The sequence below is a fragment of the Trichomycterus rosablanca genome, chromosome 4 (genome assembly GCF_030014385.1).
Source record: "Trichomycterus rosablanca isolate fTriRos1 chromosome 4, fTriRos1.hap1, whole genome shotgun sequence".
In the NCBI taxonomy this organism is placed as follows: Eukaryota; Metazoa; Chordata; class Actinopteri; order Siluriformes; family Trichomycteridae; genus Trichomycterus; species Trichomycterus rosablanca.
Window position 1 is genome coordinate 36,742,182 of NC_085991.1, and position 23,077 is coordinate 36,765,258.

General features: G+C 39.1%; 2 protein-coding genes across 2 annotated transcripts in view; one reads left to right on the forward strand and one right to left on the reverse strand.

The window, feature by feature from the left end:
• LOC134311632 (leucine-rich repeat and fibronectin type-III domain-containing protein 4) overlaps positions 1 to 2,083 on the reverse strand; it is a 44,207-nt gene extending 42,124 nt beyond the window's left edge. The window contains exon 1 of the mRNA XM_062993280.1: positions 1,803 to 2,083. The gene's annotated coding sequence lies outside the window, so the exon portion shown is untranslated. The remainder of the gene's footprint in view (positions 1 to 1,802) is intronic.
• The window catches only part of pcxb (pyruvate carboxylase b), a 371,478-nt gene that overhangs the window by 253,180 nt on the left and 95,221 nt on the right, over positions 1 to 23,077 (forward strand). The gene's annotated exons all lie outside the window — the stretch shown is intronic.

Genomic DNA, 23,077 nt, shown 5'->3' on the forward strand with positions numbered 1-23,077 from the left:
TGAGCATTGCAGCAAATTCTCCTCTGAGCAGTTCAATGAAAATCCTATTGAGTTAGAGCTACTTTATTATTAACACATACTGTAGGTATGACAATTTGTCAGTTCTATATTTAAATTTTCAGCAATTAGCAGATGCCTTTATCCGAAGTGACTTACAACTGTGACTGTATAGGATCCAAGCAATTGAGAGGAAAGGGTCTTGCTCAAGGGCCCAGCAGAGGCAATCTGGCAGATGTGTGGCTTGAACCTGCTGCCCTCTGATTACTAGTCCAGTACCTTAACCACTGACCTGCCACAGTCACTGTATTTCCACAGTCTCACAGTAAAACTAGTAAAAGTAGAAATAGCTTTAGGACTGATCTGAAAATAGCCTATCAGCCTTGTAGGCACTATTTTTCTTTTTATTGTTTTTTTTTTACATTTGCTTGTACATACTAATTTTAGTTTTTTGATTCTTCAGGGTTTGGTCCTGGCAATAATTAGAATTAGTGCACATGTACACATTTATAGAATTGATGGTTTGAATACATTAATGCACATCACCGCATTGGCATTTAGCAGTATACAATCTAAGCAATTGAGGGTTAAGGACCTTGCTCAAGGAAGGGCCCAACAGTTGCAACCTCGGGTGGGGCTTGAACCGACAACCTTCTGATTATTAGTCCAGTACATTGACCCCTAGGTACAGCTGCTGTCACTAAACATACCTTACTGAGATAGTAATACAAGTTTGTGTGTGTATTAAATAAGTCAACTGCAAATGTCAGTGTTTTACTTCTTCTGTTGTAGTGTATGCACACATGTAATGCTTGCTTTGCTCCTGCTGCAAGATTATAAAAGCGAGACAGTGCGAGTGGAAGATACAAATGCAATATTAACTGGCTCACATAATGGGTGGGAAGTCATTTAGAAATAACTGTTTTTGAAAATGCACATCTGTCTTGTTTGAGTGTGTTTGCGTAGCCAAACCATCTGCAGAAATCAAGCCTGTGGCATCTTGTACCACATGACTAGCCAACCAAGAAGCATGCAAAATTTGTAAAAGCTCTAACAATCTAGAGATTTTTACTTGGTTACAGTTACAATACAGCCACCCCAGTCTTAAACACAACCTAAAACAAATACTACCATTTTAGCTCTGTGTTACTGAACAGATAAGGACATTTCCAACTGTGCATATTTACGAATGGGACAGATTAAAACTGCAGTGAACTTTCCTTCCAGTAATCATTTATTCCTAATGTTCCATCAGTACCAGATATTTCCTCTGCATTGCACAATGCTCTGCTAATGTTGTATATTTTATAATGTGTTTGGTTTGTGAAGCCAGTGTTCCAGTTAAGTCTCTGTACAGATGCTCCTGTGTTAAATAGAGCAAACTGTCAGCCCTACTAAACAATCATTTAAAAGACATATATTTTCTAGTGGTTTTAAAGAATACATTTACATGTATGTGTACATTTTCCACAGTCCATTTATAACCAGACACTGCTGCATTAATTCTTTTGTAATAGGTTCTAACCCCTACTGAAAAGACGCGAGTATGTAGTTAGGATGGGATTGTAAATATTGCAATTCCCTTAATTAGATAGGTAGGTGGATGGGTAGGGTAGGGTAGGGTAGGGTAGGGTGGTAGGGTGGTAGGGTGGTAGGTAGGTAGGTAGGTAGGTAGGTAGGTAGGTAGGTAGGTAGGTAGGTAGGTAGGTAGATAGATAGATAGATAGATAGATAGATAGATAGATAGATAGATAGATAGATAGATAGATAGATAGATAGATAGATAGATAACACTTTACACTCACCTTTCTTATCTGTGTTGGTGGCAGCACCCAGTCAGCTGGTCATGTCCACAGTCGTGAGTCCTTCCAGTGTTTCCAGGCCTTTGTGTAGAAGCACATGTCTCTATTTCCAATCTCACAATCCTCTGTGTGTCCAGGCAGATGTGTATGTCTTCTATTAGAGGTTACTGCACATTCCAGGTGCAAGTGGTGTTGGATTCAGGTCGACCTAGATTTCCGGTTGCGCATTCAAATCCATTTTGTATTTGAGGTAAAATGCTGAATATTATTCTGTGGGTTTTAGAAGGATGCTATGCTAAGAAATCTGATCCTGTCAATCTTCCCAGCCGCCAGTCTGCATGTGTTTTCTTATTTTTGTTTATCCTGCTGTCATACTTTTCTGCTGCTCTCTTGCTTGCTCATCCCTCCACCAGCCGCCTTCATTTATCTGCTCGGTATTTCAATATTTGTATGCTCATCCTTCATTCTAGGTGGCTTTCTTCTATTGATTATTAGCTTCTTCTTTTTTTATTCCTTTCTTTTGGATTTTACGGCATTATTCTCCCAGGGTCTCATCTTGCTGAAGCTGCTTTGCAGATTGTTAATGTCTGCTGGCGAATTTGCCTTCCTCTGTGCCAAGAAACAGAAACACAAAGCAATGAATGGTGGATCATAAAAACACAGAGAACGGTCTTAACACTGAGGTTATATAAAGATGGGATGCACCACATTGTTAAAAGTATGTGGACACCTAAACGTGATATTAATAAATGAATAAATAAAATATTTAGCATATTCCTAACCTAAATCTATAGTTTTTATTTGATCTTAATGAAATGTTGCCAAATATTAGATATTTAATCAAAATTGTTTATCCAAATACTATCTAGGCTGCTCAAAATAGAGATGGGTGCTCTTACGGTTTCTTTGACTTTATGTTAATAAGGATTTCCTCGCCACTGTTGCTTTACTTTGGCTAATTATGGGGTTTGGAACTGAAGCTTTGTAAAGAGATTTCACTTACATCGCTGCTATACATCTATATTTGCTTTGTATTATTTAATGGAACTTAGAGGGTTTAGCCCGAACCACCAAGACATAATCCATTAAGACCCCCACTTCTTTTTATTTAACATATAATTGCCACTGTGTGTTTGGACAAGCAGTGTTGTCTTTACATTTGTCAAACCTAGATTTGTCCATTACATGTCCAGATGTAATCTTAACCCCAGAAAATGTTTGCTTTACAAACATTTCCTCCAGCCAATCTTTGGCATTTAAATCCCATGCTTATTCATGACTGGCTGTCCAATCCACAGCAATCTAAATGAACCTGGTTGCTGAGCTTTTGGTGGCCTTCTATCACTGCTCTGTGGAGGGCTTACTGTTTCAAAGCATGGTATGCCAACTGCACAGTAGCGAACAAAAAAACTCTTCAGAGGGTAATACACATGGCCCAAAAAATAATTGGATGGTTCCTGCCCACACTGGAGGACATCTTCAGAACTCGCTGTCTAAACAGAGCCAGAAAGATTCTAAATGAAGCCGCTCACCCTGGGTACAATCTCTTCTCTCTGCTTCTGTCTGAAAAGCATTATAGGGTTTTAAGGACCCACACCTTCAGACTGAAATACTGTTTTTCCCTAGTGTCACTGATGAGCTGAACAAATACTGGCCTCTTACCTTATTTACTTTAGTGCCATTATAACACAAGTGCGAAGTACTGTACATCAATATAAAAGTGCACATAATACTTTAACATTTTTAAAAGTATTAATAATAATAATATAAGAATAAGTAATAATTATATGTTTTTAACCATATGTGCAATGCCATTGTCATAAGCATGAAATAGTTAACTTATACCTGGCATATGTTATGTAAAGCCAACACACAAACAGTGAATAAATGATTTAATATAATTGCTACAAGAAATGTTTTACCACCGCTTTATCCAATTCAGGGTCTCGGTGGGTACAATTCACTGGGTGAAGTGCAGAAACCACCCTAGACTGGTTGCCAGTCCATCACAGGGCAAAAACACACATTCACTCATTCACACCTAGGGCAATTTTAAATATGTTTACTTGCATGTTTTTGGACTCTGGGAGGAGAATGAGCAAACTCCACACAGAAAGGACCCGGACCACTCAACTTGGAATTCAAACCCAGGACCTTCTTGCAGTAAGACGACAGTGCTACCCACTAAGCCACAGTGCCACTTAGCACCTATATTTTTTTGGATATTCTAATATTGTATTGATATTTGTTATGTCTATTTCACCTTTTATTGTATTTGATTACATGACTGTATGATTTGTTCCTAAGGAGCTGCACAGCAAATTTTGTTGTGTTTAATACTCAATGACTAACGACATGCATTTATTAATTAAGTTGTTTACTTTGTGTTGATCTTACTTCCAGAAGAAGTTTTAAACTTCTGTGTTTGATCCCAAGGACAGATTATCATTATGCGTTGTTTGCTTTAGAAATCCTGCCCAGATGCAGGTGTAGTTGTGTCATCTGTTTGTGAGCCAAGTGTCTGCATTTTCCAGGTGCTGGATTTAGGTTGCAAACCCATTCTGTGAGCATGTGTGACTCATTGTCTTCTGAATTAGATGTAGTTCATGGGCATGTTAATGCCACAAAAACAAACTTCCATTTCACCAAGATATTTAATGTGTTGACTTCTTGTAGAGGCAGCATTTACACTACAGTAGTGCCATACTGACATTTACTGAGATTATTAGTATGTTATAATATTAGATTATTAGTATGGCTGTTGTTAAAGGCATGTGGCTGAAATATTTTAACCTATTTATTTAGAATAAGGGTCAACATAATTGTGGCTATGTCGTGTATGTCCATTATCAACTTTTATCCAAAGCAATTAACAACTAAGTCAGGATATACATTACTGGCAATTTAGGGCTAAGGGGCAGCATTTAAAACTTAAATTGTCTTAGACATCACCTTTACCACGACAGTTCCTCCTCTTCTGGGAAGGCTTTTCTCAAGATTTGTGTCTGTGCTATTTTGTACTCATTCAGTCAGAAGAGTATTTGTAATGTCATGCATTGATTTAGGACAAAAAGGGCAGACTTGCAGTTTCAATTAATCCCAAAGGTTTTCACTTTGATTTTCATCAGTGCTCTGTGCAAGTCATTGAATTTCCTTCACACCAAACTCATCAAACCTTGTCCTCATGTCCTTACTTTGTGGAAACAAATTAGGAAAAGCCATTTCCTGTTTCAGCATGACTGTACCCTTGAGCACAAAGTTGGAGGCATATACCTTTTACATGACTAATTGTATAAACCTTTGTGGCATTCATTAATAAGTGATTCAAAGTGGTGTCAATATTTTTGCAATATAATTTTACACACTGAGCCAGGTATGGTTTAACAAGTTTGGTGTGAAAGAGCTTCTGTTGTCTGTTTATCACCCTAACCCTAGAACCACATAGTTGTTTACTATTTTTAACACTATTTCCAAAAAGTTGAGACATGCAGTAAAATGCAGTATAAAGAGGAATCTGTGATTTGTTCATTCAGTTAAATTTTTATTTAACCGATAAAAGTAGAAAGAAAAGATTTCCAATATTTTCACTAATCAACTTCATTGTATTTTGGGTCGGCACAGGGGCTCAGTGGGCAGCACTGTCGCCTCACAGCAAGAAGGTCCTGGGTTCGATCCCCAGGCTAGGTGGTAAAATGTTTTTTATTGATCAACTGAGGGCAGTTGTAGTCTAGCGGTTAAGGTACTGGACTAACAATCTAAAGCCCCACCACTGCCAAGTTGCCACTGCTGGGCCCTTGAGCAAGGCCCTTAACCAATAATTGCAATTTACTATCACTTCAAAGTCGCTTTGAATAAAAGTGTCTGCTAAATGCTAAAAATGTGGAAAAAATGTCAACTTCTTTGTATTTTGTAAATAAAAACACAATTAGAATTTGATGCCTGCAACACACTCCAAAAAAGTTGGGACAGTGGCAAAATAAGTAAATGTTTATAGAATATCCATGTACATAGCAGGAAAATTGGTAAATGTGAGGGAATTATGATTGGGTATAAAAGGAGGATCCACCAAAGGAGATCAGTCTTTACAAAGCTCGTCTTTCTACCCTCATTAAATAAAGATTTATTTCTACTTTGTTAAATAAAGACTCTAGAGGATAAACAAATTACAGATTTCTCTTTATTACATTTTACAAAATGACCCAACTTTTCTGAAAATGGGGTGTTTTTTTGTTTATCGCCTCCTTACACTTTCTCTTCCTTACTGCTTGCCCTTTTCAATTTTGCTACATTCAAGAAGCCGTTCTGGCATTTCAGATATTCTCTCTCTCTCTCTCTCTCTCTCTCTCTCTCTCTCTCTCTCTCTCTCTCTCTCTCTCTCTCTCTCTCACCTCTTCTGTTTACCTGTATGTTCAGTGCTAATGTCAGGCCAGTGTATTCTCACCTCATTCACCAGCAGAAACATCGATCTCTCTCCTAAATGTCAGCATAGCACTTTTTGCCCCCCCCCCTGGTTTTGCACTCCCCAACCTGTCAGTCATCTCAGGCTCACCAGCTGAGCTTCCATCTCAGTGTAAATAGAAAACAGGGGTGTGTGTGTGTGTGGTTGTGTGTTAGTGTGTATGAATGTAGCAACAAAGACAGTAAATGAACCCACAAACATACAGTTGATTACACAGTTAGGAATCAAATAGGTGACAAACGTGCATTTTTTGCATTGCTTAAATCATTTATCTATCCATACACATATCTGTGCATCCTTCTGTGTATCTGTGCATCTCAATCCAACCTTGTATCCTGATCCCATTATTCTATGCAAAATAACAGAAAATATGCAATATACTTTTTTTTCACAAATTCATGTCTGTTTTTCCTAAGAACATAAGTCAACCGAACCTTTATCCCACTTCTATAGCCAGGATCAGATAGCTTCATCTCTCTTTCTGCCCTGGCCTCAATAATATGATTACAATGTTCTTAAAACAGATAAATTAGTTCTAAATGTCTGTTTATTGGTTCACCTAATTAGAATAACGTTAAATCATCCCATCCCAGCTTTAGTTAGATGGTTTAAATGTCCATTAAAATATATATAGTTGTCTACCAACTATGGAATGTGAGACAGCAATATGCAGATAATTTAATATGCAGATTAATTTATTCATCATAAATAACAACCTCTCATCATGGCTCAGTATTCTAAATAAAATCTGATGTGTTCATTTCTGTTTTCGACCCAAGTATCATTAATATAATCAAGATGTCCGGAAGAAATATATATATTTTTGTACAACACAATGACCTAGGACAGAATGTTTTCCATCCGTTCATTATGAATAGCATTACTTCTTATATCTTCTTATATTTCCATATTAGTCTGATTAATATCAAAGTCAAATCATATGATTGAAATGCTCGATTTAGTGTTTAACACTGATAGAACTTCAGGCTTGTGAGAAAGCAAATCTCCTTCTATATTGTTTTGCTATTTATTTCACTCCTCTAGCCAAAATCATTTATCTTTTTATTTCATTTTACTCTATCAACTCTATCACTATTCATTCAGTCATTGTGAATGACTTAATCTATGTATCATTTTATCTCCGTTCTTTAGATTCGGATTTGTAGCTTTGTCTTTATTGCCTCCCCTGTCTTATATGATGATATATGATTGAAAGGTTCAATTGTGTTAAGAACGATTAAGATTTCTTGCACAAATATGAATCATGAGACAGCATTACTCTTATCCTTGTTCATCCCTTCATCTGTTCAGAACAACGTAATCTATTTACCCATCCTGATCTTATTTTTTAAGCTAAAATCAGACATTTTTGCATTTTTTGCCTCAGTTATGTGAACATTCATGTGTTTAAAACTTTTTTTGTTTACGTTATTGTTTGTAAAAACTATGGATTGTGCATTATTTCTATTTTTTATCTTTACATACCCTCATTCGTCTATCCTGAACAACTTAACCTATCCAATCATTCTAATCTTACTTCTCTAGCCAAAATCTGATGACTTTATCTCTTTATCACTGGCCTTTCCTTTTTCTAGCTTTGCATCTGCCCTTCAAATAATGACTGACACACACACACACACACAAACCCACACACACACACACACACACACACACAAACACACTAACCTGCCTCCCGAGCACGTCCAGACTGTAGAATAGTCCTGACAGATGGAGAAGTCAGACCCGTCACTTCCTTGAAAAGACAAGAGAGCCTCTTTCCTTCCACCACGCTCCTCTCTTTATTTCTAACGATCCCTCGCTCCAACTCTTGCCCTAACCAGCTTTACAGTGCTAAATCTCCGAATCCCTTCAGAGCACGTACCTCTCTTTTTCATCCTTTCTCTGGCCGTTGATTGAATTTTAAGTCATATTTAATCCCATGGAACAGCACAGGTATCCAGGAAAAAATTGAGAGACCGGATAGATTATCAGCAGTCTCTGGTGTGGTAGATATTTTTAGCACTTCCCATCCATAGTTCTGTCTTGGCTTTATCCTTTGGTCCTCATATGTACCGGTGCCATGTTATCCTCCAGTTGCTGACAAAAGTGCTCCAAGTGGCCCTGAATGGTTTGGGAGAGCAGGCAGGAATGAAAGGGAGAAGCGGCGGTGCTCTGTGCATCTGTTAAAGCGGCTGATACTGAGTGAGCGTGCAAGAGAGGGAGGGATGGAGGGAGGGAGTGGATAGAGAGACAGGAATGGATGGAGCCAGCAGAGGGAGGGCTGTGTGCCTCCAGCTGTATTTGACTGAAGAGTGAAGGAGAAGAGCGATAGTGGAGCAGAATTGACAGAAAAGTGCAGGAAGGAAAAAAGCAAGGGATGAGGGAGCAGTTGAAGCACCACTTCAGATGCTGAGGTTCGAGCATTACTACTGTGCAGTGTATGTGTTAAATAATGCATGTAGCATTCTAAAATACTATCTTGATGCCACATATTCTACCTGTGTTTAAGATTGTCATGATTGTCAGATTGTCAACACTATTTGATAACCATTACATCTGTTTGCTGGGACGAGGTGGGTCTTGTTAATATGAGACTGATATTGTGATAAAACAATGTGGATTGTTTTTATTCTAATTTTTTTTCCAATGTAGTCATTACTATTAGTCAACAATACATTTACTATATACTATTACACAGCAGCTACCAATCTGGGCAGGTAAGCACTAGCACATGAATTATCCAAGACATGCAAAGCCCACCACCACTTCTCATTAAACTGCAGTTGAAGCAGTTAGGCAGAACAGCACAGTTGGACAAGAGCCCAGTAGCACAATCCCTAAAGTCAGCAATTTAAGTAATACAGATACATTCATATATACATAGAAAGATGTTAATTCAGATTATGCTTATTACTGGTCTTGCTGTACAAGAGGGACATTGAGGTTTAACAGCCTTGCTCAATGACCCAACAGTTGGTAACAGTTGGCAAGTAAGTAAGTGTGGGGCTTAAACCAACAACCTTCTGATCAGTAGTCCAGTTCATTGATGGCTGATCTGCCACTGTGTTGATCTTAAAGTTCTTAAAAAGTGGGTTCTTGCTTTTTGTTTTGTTTTTGTCAATGAACAGCAGTAGCAACAATAATTAAAATCATAAGACGTATATGTCCTCTACTAGCGTATGCAAACTTTTGACTTTGCTTGGACTTGTGTGCAGTTTATTTCTCACCTACGACTTTGCAAGATATTATATTTTAGTGGGCTCTTGCCACTTCATTTAAAACATTCCCTTAAATTAAGATACTATATTATGAAATCAAACAAATAACAAGAACTATGACTTTATGGAATGTAAAGAATGCTTATCAGGCTTGGTTTACATAGTAGAATCTCTGACAAGGTACAAAATAGTTGCTTGCACATGGTGGTACAACACCTAACATCCCAGTAAGAATCTTATTTTCCGGCCGCTCAGGTGGCGCAGCAGTAAAAACACACGCTGGAACCAGAGCTGGGATCTCGAATACATCGTATCAACTCTCAGCTCTGCCTGCCGTCTGAGGCTGAGCGGCCACATGAACAACGATTGGCCTGTTGTTCATATGGGCGGGGCTAAGCCGGATGGGGTCTCTCTCTCTCATGACTGGAGCAGTTACGACCCCTGGTGGCGCCTGCACAGAGATGAGAAAAGAGTGCTCATAGGGTGTGTCCTGCCGTATGTAGGTGATAAGATGCATAAGGCTGCTGCCCACGTGTCAGAGGGGGCGTGGGTTAGCTTCGTTCTCCTCAATCAGAGCAGAGATCGGTATTGGTGGAGAGGAAGCATGACGCAATTGGACGCACTAAGGGGAGAAAAATGCATAAACTATATGTATATATATATATATATATATATATATACAGTGTATCACAAAAGTGAGTACACCCCTCACATTTCTGCAAATATTTCATTATATCTTTTCATGGGACAACACTATAGACATGAAACTTGGATATAACTTAGAGTAGTCAGTGTACAGCTTGTATAGCAGTGTAGATTTACTGTCTTCTGAAAAGAACTCAACACACAGCCATTAATGTCTAAATAGCTGGCAACATAAGTGAGTACACCCCACAGTGAACATGTCCAAATTGTGCCCAAATGCGTCGTTGTCCCTCCCTGGTGTCATGTGTCAAGGTCCCAGGTGTAAATGGGGAGCAGGGCTGTTAAATTTGGTGTTTTGGGTACAATTCTCTCATACTGGCCACTGGATATTCAACATGGCACCTCATGGCAAAGAACTCTCTGAGGATGTGAGAAATAGAATTGTTGCTCTCCACAAAGATGGCCTGGGCTATAAGAAGATTGCTAACACCCTGAAACTGAGCTACAGCATGGTGGCCAAGGTCATACAGTGGTTTTCCAGGACAGGTTCCACTCGGAACAGGCTTCGCCAGGGTCGACCAAAGAAATTGAGTCCACGTGTTCGGCGTCATATCCAGAGGTTGGCTTTAAAAAATAGACACATGAGTGCTGCCAGCATTGCTGCAGAGGTTGAAGACGTGGGAGGTCAGCCTGTCAGTGCTCAGACCATACGCCGCACACTGCATCAACTCGGTCTGCATGGTCGTCATCCCAGAAGGAAGCTGACGCACAAGAAAGCCCGCAAACAGTTTGCTGAAGACAAGCAGTCCAAGAACATGGATTACTGGAATGCCCTGTGGTCTGACGAGACCAAGATAAACTTGTTTGGCTCAGATGGTGTCCAGCATGTGTGGCGGCGCCCTGGTGAGAAGTACCAAGTCAACTGTATCTTGCCTACAGTCAAGCATGGTGGTGGTAGCATCATGGTCTTGGGCTGCATGAGTGTTGCTGGCACTGGGGAGCTGCAGTTCATTGAGGGAAACATGAATTCCAACATGTACTGTGACATTTTGAAACAGAGCATGATCCCCTCCCTTCGAAAACTGGGCCTCATGGCAGTTTTCCAACAGGATAACGACCCCAAACACAACCTCCAAGATGACAACTGCCTTGCTGAGGAAGCTGAAGGTAAAGGTGATGGCCTAAACCCAATTGAGCACCTGTGGCGCATCCTCAAGTGGAAGGTGGAGGAGTTCAAGGTGTCTAACATCCACCAGCTCCGTGATGTCATCATGGAGGAGTGGAAGAGGATTCCAGTAGCAACCTGTGCAGCTCTGGTGAATTCCATGCCCAGGAGAGTTAAGGCAGTGCTGGATAATAATGGTGGTCACACAAAATATTGACACTTTGGGCACAATTTGGACATGTTCACTGTGGGGTGTACTCACTTATGTTGCCAGCCATTTAGACATTAATGGCTGTGTGTTGAGTTATTTTCAGAAGACAGTAAATCTACACTGCTATACAAGTTGTACACTGAGTACTCTAAGTTATATCCAAGTTTTATTTCTATAGTGTTGTCCCATGAAAAGATATAATAAAATATTTGCAGAAATGTGAGGGGTGTACTCACTTTTGTGATACACTGTATATATACAGTGTATCACAAAAGTGAGTCACATTTCTGCAGATATTTAAGTATATCTTTTCATGGGACAACACTGACAAAATGACACTTTGACACAATGAAAAGTAGTCTGTGTGCAGCTTATGTAACAGTGTAAATTTATTCTTCCCTCAAAATAACTCAATATACAGCCATTAATGTCTAAACCACTGGCAACAAAAGTGAGTACACCCCTTAGTGAAAGTTCCTGAAGTGTCAATATTTTGTGTGGCCACCATTATTTCCCAGAACTGCCTTAACTCTCCTGGGCATGGAGTTTACCAGAGCTTCACAGGTTGCCACTGGAATGCTTTTTCACTCCTCCATGACGACATCACGGAGCTGGCGGATATTCGAGACTTTGCGCTCCTCCACCTTCCGCTTGAGGATGCCCCAAAGATGTTCTATTGGGTTTAGGTCTGGAGACATGCTTAGCCAGTCCATCACCTTTACCCTCAGCCTCTTCAATAAAGCAGTGGTCGTCTTAGAGGTGTGTTTGGGGTCATTATCATGCTGGAACACTGCCCTGCGACCCAGTTTCCGGAGGGAGGGGATCATGCTCTGCTTCAGTATTTCACAGTACATATTGGAGTTCATGTGTCCCTCAATGAAATGTAACTCCCCAACACCTGCTGCACTCATGCAGCCCCAGACCATGGCATTCCCACCACCATGCTTGACTGTAGGCATGACACACTTATCTTTGTACTCCTCACCTGATTGCCGCCACACATGCTTGAGACCATCTGAACCAAACAAATTAATCTTGGTCTCATCAGACTATAGGACATGGTTCCAGTAATCCATGTCCTTTGTTGACATGTCTTCAGCAAACTGTTTGCGGGCTTTCTTGTGTAGAGACTTCAGAAGAGGCTTCCTTCTGCGGTGACAGCCATGCAGACCAATTTGATGTAGTGTGCGGCGTATGGTCTGAGCACTGACAGGCTGACCCCCCACCTTTTCAATCTCTGCAGCAATCCTGACAGCACTCCTGCGCCTATCTTTTAAAGACAGCAGTTGGATGTGACACTGAGCACGTGCACTCAGCTTCTTTGGACGACCAACGCGAGGTCTGTTCTGAGTGGACCCTGCTCTTTTAAAACGCTGGATGATCTTGGCCACTGTGCTGCAGCTCAGTTTCAGGGTGTTGGCCATCTTCATGTAGCGCAACAATTCGTCTTTTAAGATCCTCAGAGAGTTCTTTGCCATGAGGTGCCATGTTGGAACTTTCAGTGACCAGTATGAGAGAGTGTGAGAGCTGTACTACTAAATTGAACACACCTGCTCCCTATGCACACCTGAGACCTAGTAACACTAACAAATCACATGACATTTTGGAGGGAAAATGACAAGCAGTGCTCAATTTTGACATTTAGGGGTGTAGTCTCTTAGGGGTGTACTCACTTTTGATGCCGGTGGTTTAGACATTAATGGCTGTATATTGAGTTATTTTGAGGGAAGAATAAATTTACACTGTTACATAAGCTGCACACAGACTACTTTTCATTGTGTCAAAGTGTCATTTTGTCAGTGTTGTCCCATGAAAAGATATACTTAAATATCTGCAGAAATGTGAGGGGTGTACTCACTTTTGTGATACACTGTATATAGTTTATGCATATCACGAGCCACCATGATATATACTGTGTATATATATATATATACACAGTATATATCACGGTGGCTCATTGGGTAGCACTCTTGCCTTACAGCAAGAAGGTCCTGGGTTCGATCCCCAGGCGGGGCGTTCCGGGTCCTTTCTGTGCGGAGTTTGCATGTTCTCCCCGTGTCTGCGTGGGTTTCCTCCAGGAGCTCCGATTTCCTCCCACAGTCCAAAAACATGCAGTCAGGTTAATTGGAGACACTGAATTGCCCTATAGGTGAATGGGTGTGTGTATGTGTGTCTGCCCTGCAATGGACTGGGTGTTACTGTGTGCCTTGCGCCCATTGAAAAGCTGGGATAGGCTCCAGCACCCCAACCTCCACGACCCAAATTGGATAAGCGGTTAAGAAAGTGAGCAAGTGAGTAATTCATCTGTATGTAGCCTGTTCACTATGATTAATGAATATAAATAATTTACTAGGAAATACTATTGTTGAAGGTATTTTTTCCCCAAAATGCATTATGTGGCACAATGGGCCACAATAAGCACTGATTTACTGGTAAATAAAAATCACATTCATGTTTTCATTAAAACTTTTACAGTTTATTACTGTGGGCTTAGGGTTGCCAGACATTTATCTGACATTCGTGTTTATATTTCAAGAAAATACATCAAAATGAAGCATCAAGCTAAATGTCTAGATTAAAAAATGGTACTTAAAAGCTTAAAGTACAACTTATTAGGCTAATATATTGCAAAAGACTTCATTATTTAAAGGATTTGATTATGCAATACAAATACAAGGGATTAAAAGTGTAAATAATAAAAGCTTATACTTATCATAATACCACTTTAAAACTTTAAACCCTCTGTTTTTCATTGTTATTATTCAGCATGTGTGGAATTTGCTAGTTTCTGTACAATCTCCCTGTCTCTCCATCTCTGGTTAAATTTGTCTTGCCTTATTAGTTCATATTGGAATAGATGATGTATGAACAGCTCTCAAATTTGCATTTACACTGACGAGGCAGGCATACATGAAGTGTAATAAAAGGGAGAAAGCTGCAAAAAAGGGAGAAAGCTGCAAAAAAGAAGTTTAGGCTTTTAGTCCTTTCATTTTTTTATTTAAAGGATGATTTTTATCCCCAAAGTAAATAACTTCTATCCGGCTTAGATACGTTTCATTAAGCTGTGCATCTCTTCTTTTCTTTGAAGTTGTTTAACAGGATTTTCCCTCCTATATACAAATCCAGACCTCTGTATCATCCACACTGTAAAACATCATAAAATTTATTACTCTCGTGCCTTTTACTCGGAGCCCTTACATGCTAAAGCTATTTATTTTATTGCATTTTATTTTATTTTTTATTTATTTTGTTACTTCCCCCCTCTTGAATGTAGAATCAAGGGTATGCATCAGTAGGGATTTTTTCTTTAAGGTTGTGTGAGTAAATATCACAATCTCGAATTCTGCTTTGTCTAGTTACAAAAATACAATTTTTAATTTTTATTTATTTGACGTTTGTTTCTTTATTTGATTGATTTTGGATTGTAATGATTATAATATTATATAAACTATACTGTATTTCATAAAGTCACAATTATTATACAACATTTGATACAGTTCATATACACATTCTATTAATATTATATCTTAGCTTTGTTGATGTAGGCAGTTAAGCTTATTTATTACTGGTACAGTGATATATTACATTAGCCATTATATAAATAATAGCAATTCTGGGCTAGTAAATATATGTATACCGCTGCACCAGCCAAACACCAGCAAAACAGTCCTGAATTCGATTTTTCGGCCATGCAGCCAGGGTCCTTTCTGTGTGTAGTTTGCATGTTCTCCCCACATTCATGTAAGTTTCCTCTTTTGGTTTACTCCCACAAGTCCAAATACATGCATTCAAGTTAATTGGAGCTGTTGCAATTGCCCTAAGTGTGTGAGTGTGTATCTGTGTGAATGTGTATCTGTGTGAGTGTGTGTGTGTGTGTGTGTCTGTGAGTGAGTGAGTGAGTGAGTGAGTGAGTGAGTGAGTGAGTGAGTGAGTGAGTGAGTGAGTGAGTGAGTGAGTGAGCAAACAAGTGTGTGTGCGCGATGAACTGGCAGCCTTTCTAGGGTGTTCCCTGCCTTTTGCCTAATTAATCTGACCCACCCTGACCAGGATAAAATGGTGATAAAACAATCAATAAATGAAATGAATGAAGATTATAACATCATAAGATCTAATACAGCATTTTTAATAGTGGTCTCAGACAGTTGGCCCCCAATAGATGTTCACAATTACAAAAACTTTTGCTATGATAAAATTAAAATATTTTAACAGAAAAATGCTAAAACAATGTGCTTGTAAAGTAAAAATGTTAAGCTTTACATTCATAACATTATAACTCCAGGTGTCCATGTGCATCCAATAGTTCTTTAATTATGCTCTTATATACAGAAAAGATATTATGTGCATGCTGGCAGCTTTGTGGAGCTTAATAGATCACCTATTAATATTATATGTAAGCTTCGTTGGTGTGGGCAGTTAAGCTTATTTATTACTGTGTAGTTCAAGAGTCAAGAGAGAGTCAAGAGAGGTTTTATTGTCATTTTTTAGCTATATACGAGTACATATTGAAACGAAACAACGTTCCTCCAGGACCAAGGTGCAACATAGAACAAAAAGTGCAATACAGTACAGTACAGTGCAGGTAGACAACATTACAATAAATACAAGAATGCCTAAAATAAATACAAAAAGATATTCATAGTCTAAAGAGTAATTAAGGAAGACAAGACCAGAGACAAGTGTTGGTCAGTACATGGTACTGAGTAAATAATGGGTGAGGTAGAAAAACATATTCTGATATGCAAAAGTAAATGTCTCAAGTATTATTCTGGCATATAATGTTTCAGTTTAGAATTAGAACAGTTTTATAATGTCCAGATGTGCAGGTATTGTACAGCATAAGTTATGTGTATCAGTCAAGTCAAGTCAGACTCATTATATAATGCTTCTTACAATGAACATTGTCTCAAATCAACTTTACCCCTGTTGAGCAAGCCGAAGGCGACAGTGGCAAGGAAAAACTCCCTTAAAAATTACAGGAAGAAACCTTGAGAGGAACCAGACTCAGCAGGGACCCATCCTTCTTGGGTTCCTGAAGTGGTTCTTTATTGTTCAATCCAGTTTTTGAAGAAGTCCTGGACATTATAAGTTCTGGACATTTTTGCTGCAACACTCCAGTTCACTTCATTCACAGACCTGTAGTGTGTGTAATGCCTTAATGCAAAAGAACTTCATTCATGGCATTTTCATATATTCTGAATATAAGTAACACAACCGCTGTAGTCATTGTGGCTTTGGCATTTTAAACCTTTAATGAGTTTACATCCTTCTGTCTGCTTCTATTACACAGAGTGACTTTAGTAATAAACTATGTAATTGAATCTGAGGGGAATCTGAAACATTAGTTGCACTGTAAGTGTTTTAGTTTACAAAAAAAACATATTTAATTTAAACCTGAAGTAAGAGAGGTCCCTGAAGTTCTACTTTTTTCCGTTTGGATAAACTGACTGAGCATTAGTCACAAAATAGTTGTTTCCCTTTGGTTAAATCCAAGTGTCTGAGTAATGTGTGTATGTAAACATTCATCACAGCACTTGTGTCAGTTTATGGAACAGTAAAATTATTTTCTTTACTGGCAGCCAAATTTTAGTGTTAAGTTGTTTGTGCAGTCAGCATGGCCAACTGTATCCTCAGCAGGGATTTGGGTTAAATTTTAAACATGGATCTTTTAGCATTGCACAGTTTTCTTTTTGTTTTATTCATTTATTCATTTTTCCTGCTATTGCAACCCACACTGACCAGATCTCAGCAGCCAGAATTATACTCCTTAAGTATTCATGTTGTTAGAAGGGCTTCACATTGTGCTGGCCATATGCTAATGATGCAAGATGTGCCTGAATTTATTTGCATTTGTGTATTTAGTAAATTAGCCACCCCACCACCTTAAATAATCACAAAGTATGTAATCAGTATGTTACTTACAAAAAAGAAATCTTTGTCAATGTTCTTGTGAGTTGTTCTTAGCATGGTGGCTAAGTGGGTAGCACTGTCGCCTCACAGCAAGAAGGCCCTGGGTTTGATCCCTAGGTAGGGCGGTCCTGGTCCTTTCTGTGTGTAGTTTGCATGTTCTCCCCACATTCATGTAAGTTTCCTCCTTTGGTTTCCTCCCACAAGTCCAAATACATGCAGTCAAGTTAATTGGAGCTATTGCAATTGCCCTAAGAGTGAGTGAGTGAGTGAGTGAGTGAGTGAGTGAGTGAGTGAGTGAGTGAGTGAGTGAGTGAGTGAGTGAGTGAGTGAGTGAGTGAGTGAGTGAGTGAGTGAGTGAGTGAGTGAGACAATCTTTACATTTAATTACATAACTGATTTCTGGTCCCACACCTGCAGTTAACACACACATTCCTACAATTACAGCTCACATGTGTTGACTAAAACTTTTGTTGTTTGTGAATTTGTGTGCATGTGTTGGAACAGTATGTTGGTGCACATATTTGTGTGAGTGTGGTTTGACTCATTTGTTGGTTTATATTTGTCTCAGTGGTAGAAAATGTTGTGGTAAGTCAAGCAGCACTTAATCAAAAGCTCATTACAGAACTGAAGAATCCAAGAAGCTTAAAGAATATTGCTTAAAGGAAAAAAAATATTCTGTTCCAAATGTGTGTAGACTCGTACTGTACATTTATGACTGCTGGTGTTAAAATTCATCAAATTTAACTAAATAACAATGTGCGGCGCCCAGGTGGCGCAGCGGGATATTCCGTTAGCACACCAGCACCGAGTTTCTGAACTCCTTGGTTTGAAACTCGGCGTTGCCACCAGTCAGGTGGGCACCATCTAGCGGGCATAATTGGCAGGGCCTGCAGCAGACACTAATTGGCCACCGTGTCTGTTAGGGTGGGATAACCGGACTATGTGGGTGGGGTCTTCTAACGCTGTGCAAGGACCCTGATTAGCAGATGGAGGCGCTTGTGAAAAAGAAAGGGTCTGCTAAGGACTGCGCACGGGTTGGAGGAGGCGTGAGCAGTAAATATATCTTCCTTAAATGCAATCAGGGATCCCCAGCAGCGGAAGACAAATTGACTGCGCTAAATTGAGAGGAAAATGCATAAACAAATAGAAAAAATAACAGTCACAGTTTTATTAGAACTTTTTGTTTGGTGAATGGGATTTATTTATATTAAGATTTGATTACAGATAAAGGTTGTTACTTTCATATGTGTAGACTTGCCATTACAAAAATCCTTGGTGGGAAAAAAAATTGTGAGAACAGCTGATGTTACATACAGCTTTTTTAATATAAGTCCAACTAGAAGTTTCCTGTATCCTAAATTAAATGAGCCCTGATGGACCTTAGATATTCATGCATGCAAATTTGTAGGAAGTTTGTCTTCAACTGGCCAATTAAAAACTGTTAAAGAGCAAATTAACAAGGTAAAGGAAGTTACAACAAAAATCATGATAACTTAGCACAATAAAATATAACATGCCCTTACTACATTACCCATTAACCCAAAGTAAATACTGTATATATTAATCACATACTTTAAAGCCTTAACTCTGAAAGACATGAATGAAAGAAAGTAAGGCAAGGCAAGGCAAGGCAAGTTTATTTGTATAGCACCTTTCATACACAGTGGCAATTCAAAGTGCTTTACATAAGGAAAAAAAAATTAATTAAAAGCATTAAAACATTCCTGAGATCTAAAACCTCAGAAAGACTTCTTGCAAACATTTAGTTACAATTAAGAACATGAAATTCAAACAAGAGAGATAAAAAAAAAATTAAGGACATGAAAAATTAAAAGAAATTATTGTAAAGTATAACCTACAATTTAGGGAAAATGAAATTAAAACAAGAGAGATAAAAAATTAAGAACATGAAAACTAAAAGAAAATATAGTAAAATATACACTACAATTTAGAAGAGCATGAAAAACTAAAAGAAATATGGTAAAATGAGGGTAATGGCAAAAATTTCGAGCTCAATCATAGGCACAAGAAAAAAGAAATGTTTTTAACCTGGATTTAAAGATTTCTACATTTAAGGAACATCTAATATCTCCTGGCAGTCTGTTCCAGTTATATGCAGCCCAACAGCTAAATGCTGCTTCACCGTGTTTAGTTTGGACTCTGGGCTCAACTAGCTGACCTGAGTCCATGGATCTAAGAGATCTACTGGGTTTATATTCTCTAAACATTTCTGAGATGTATTCTGGGCCGAACCCATTCAGTGATTTATAGACCAGTAGCAGCACTTTAAATTCTATTCTGTAACTAACTGGAAGCCAGTGTAGAGATTTTAGAACTGGAGTGATGTGCTCAGTTCTCTTCGTCTTAGTTAAAACTCTAGCAGCAGCGTTCTGAATGAGCTGTAACTGTTTTATGGTCTTTTTGGGAAGTCCAGTTAAGAGACCATTACAATAGTCCACCCTACTGGAGATAAAAGCATGGATCAGCTTCTCTAGGTCTTGTTGGCACACTAGACCCTTGATTTTGGCTATATTTCTAAGATGGTAGAAGGCTGTTTTGGTGATGGTTTTTATATGGCTGGTGAATGTGAGATCTGAGTCTATTAGAACGCCAAGATTTCGGACTTGGTCTTTGGTTTTTAGAGCCCGGGAACTGAGGTGTTCACTGACACTGGTCCTCTTTTCTTTGCTACCAAACACAACAATCTCTGTTTTGTCCTTATTTAACTGTAAAAAATTCTGGCTCATCCAGTTATTGATGTCCTCCAGACACTGACACAGTGAATCTATTGGGCTGTAATCATCTGGTGAGAGAGCCAGATATATCTGTGTGTCATCTGCATAACTATGGTAATCAATGTTGTTATCCTGTAGCATTTGGCCTAATGGCAGCATATAAAGATTGAACAGAAGAGGTCCGAGAACTGATCCCTGGGGGATTCCACATGTCATAGCCACCCTGTCGGATTCACAGCTGCCAATAGTGACGAAGTAACTCCGGTCTTCTAAATAAGACCTGAACCAATTAAGGACTGTTCCGGAAAGTCCAACCCAGTTTTCCAACCTATCCAGCAATATTCTATGATCTACAGTGTCAAAGGCAGCACTAAGATCCAGTAAAACCAGAACTGATATTTTACCCGAGTCAGTATTCAGCCGTAGATCATTTAACACTTTTATGAGAGCCGTTTCAGTGCTGTGGTGAGCTCGAAAGCCTGACTGAAATTTGTCAAAATAACCACTGGAATTCAAAAAACTGCTGACTTGATTGTAAACAACTTTCTCAATGATCTTGGCTATGAAAGGAAGATTTGAGATCGGCCTGTAGTTGTTTAACACAGACGCATCCAGAGTTCTCTTTTTTAGGAATGGCTTAATGGCAGCTGTTTTCAGTGACTTTGGGAAAACGCCTGATTCTAGTGAGCCATTAACTATTTGTTGCAAATCAGTTTTTACAGAGTTAAAAATAGTTTTAAAAAATTCAGATGGCAATATGTCGAGACAACATGTCGATGATTTAAGATGCTGAACTGTTCTCTCCAGTGTTTTTTGGTCTATTGTATTAAATTGTGACATAATAGTCATGTTATTTCTAAGTGTCTGTAGGGGCAGCATGGTTTCATCGTTTGACTGAGTGGCGTTGATGGTCAGTGTAATAGTTTGGATTTTTTTACAGAAGAAATGAGCAAATTCATTGCATTTCTCTGTGGACAGAAGTTCTGGTGTGATCCGTTTTGGAGGATTTGTAAGCTTGTCGACCACGTTGAATAGAGTGCGGGTGTTGTTGATGTTCCTGTTAATGATCTTAGAGAAGTGCAGCTGTCTAGCCCTGCATAACTCCGAGTTAAAACTACAAAGGCTTTGCTTAGAGATCATAGTGGATTTGAAGTTTAGTTTTCCTCCACTTACGTTCAGCTCTCCTGCATTCTCTTTTCAGAGCTATTACCATCATTGTGTTACGCCATGGTGCTTTCTGTTTGCTCAACGTTATAATGACTTTTACAGGGGCAACCACATCCATGACAGTCAATATTTTCATGTTAAAGTTATCCAGGAGTTCATCAACTGACTCTGCAATTAAAGTTGGTGATATAGCTATGGCCTCCATAAACTGAGAACTAGTGCTTTCATTTATGCACCTTTTCTTAACAGAAACAGAGCTAGTTTGAGCATCTGGAGTGATCAGCATTTCAAAGAAGACACAAAAATGATCAGAGAGGGCCAAGTCCTTGACCATAACAGAAGAAATGTTAAGACCTTTAGAAATAACTAGATCCAGAGTGTGCCCTCGAGTATGTGTAGGCCCTTTCACATGTTGCAATAGACCAAATGTGTCAAAAAGTCCAAAAAGTTATTTGGTGTTATTGTCCTTGTTATTATCTAAGTGGATGTTAAAATCCCCAGTTATGATGAAGAAGCTGTACTCAGTGGAGATAACTGACAGTAGTTCAGTAAATTCATCTATAAAATGTGCAAAGTATCTTGGAGGTTTATAAATGGTTAAAAATAAAATTTTGGGAGTACCCTTCAAAATAAAACAGAGGTATTCAAAAGACATAAAATTGCCAAGTACAGTCTCTTTGCACTGGAATACATCTTTAAATAAGGCAGCTACTCCTCCACCTTTTCTACCACTTCGACACACATTCATAAAACTGAAGTTTGCTGGTGCTGTTTCATTAAGAACAGTGGCACTGCTGCCTTCTGCTAACCATGTTTCAGTTAGAAACAGAAAATCTAAACTGTAGGATAGAATTATGTCATTCACTAAAAATGATTTATTGGCTAGTGATCTAATATTAAGCAGAGCTAGCTTTAAAGGAACCACAGGAGCCCCTGGGACAGCCCGAGGTTGTCGTGGTACAGGTACGAGGTTAGACTGGTTGACTTGATATGCTGAATGCGTTCTATTCTTTCTATTTCTAATCAACACAGGAATAGAAAACATTTCAGACATACTGGGTCCAAGCTTACTCTCCAAACTGTTGTCAGTATCATATCTGCTATAGCAAGGACCCTGAACACATCACAACGTGTTATCATTGTTTTGTATTCTGAAGCCGCTATCAGTAGCACTCGCTGAACATTCTGAACTCTGTATAGCCAGAGGAGATGAAGTACAAGGCTGCTGCTGACGGTGTTGAAGTGGCCTCAGAGAACGGGGAGGGGGCTGTGGACAGGGGGGAAGGGGTGCCCTGCGCTTTTTGGGTGAAACCTGTGGACTGGCTGAGATGGAGTGTGAGAATTTAGTCCCAACACACACCAGCTTCTCCATTTTCTCTGTGAAATCCATATGTGGAGGTGATGTTGTTGAGAGAGAGAAGTTGGAGGATGATTGTGATGTCTCTGCTGTTGACTGCTGTGTCACTGCCTGATGATGAAGGTCATAATAGCTTTCGTCAAGAGTCAGAAACTCAGCCTGAGCTGTGTTCTCCAGTGATGGGGATTTTATGTTTGATGGTCCTTCATGGTTGAAAGCAGGTGAGGGAGGTTGAGGATGCACGTATTGTGTCGAGTCAGTCCAAGAAGCAGATGGGTGGCGAAGAGCAAAATGGAGGTTGTCCTTTAGTGCCTTCACTCCAGTCTTGCTTAGGTGGGTGCCATCTGGGTAAAAAAATTCTCTGCGCCCCCAGAATAGATTAAAATTGTCAATATAACCCATACCTTTCAAACT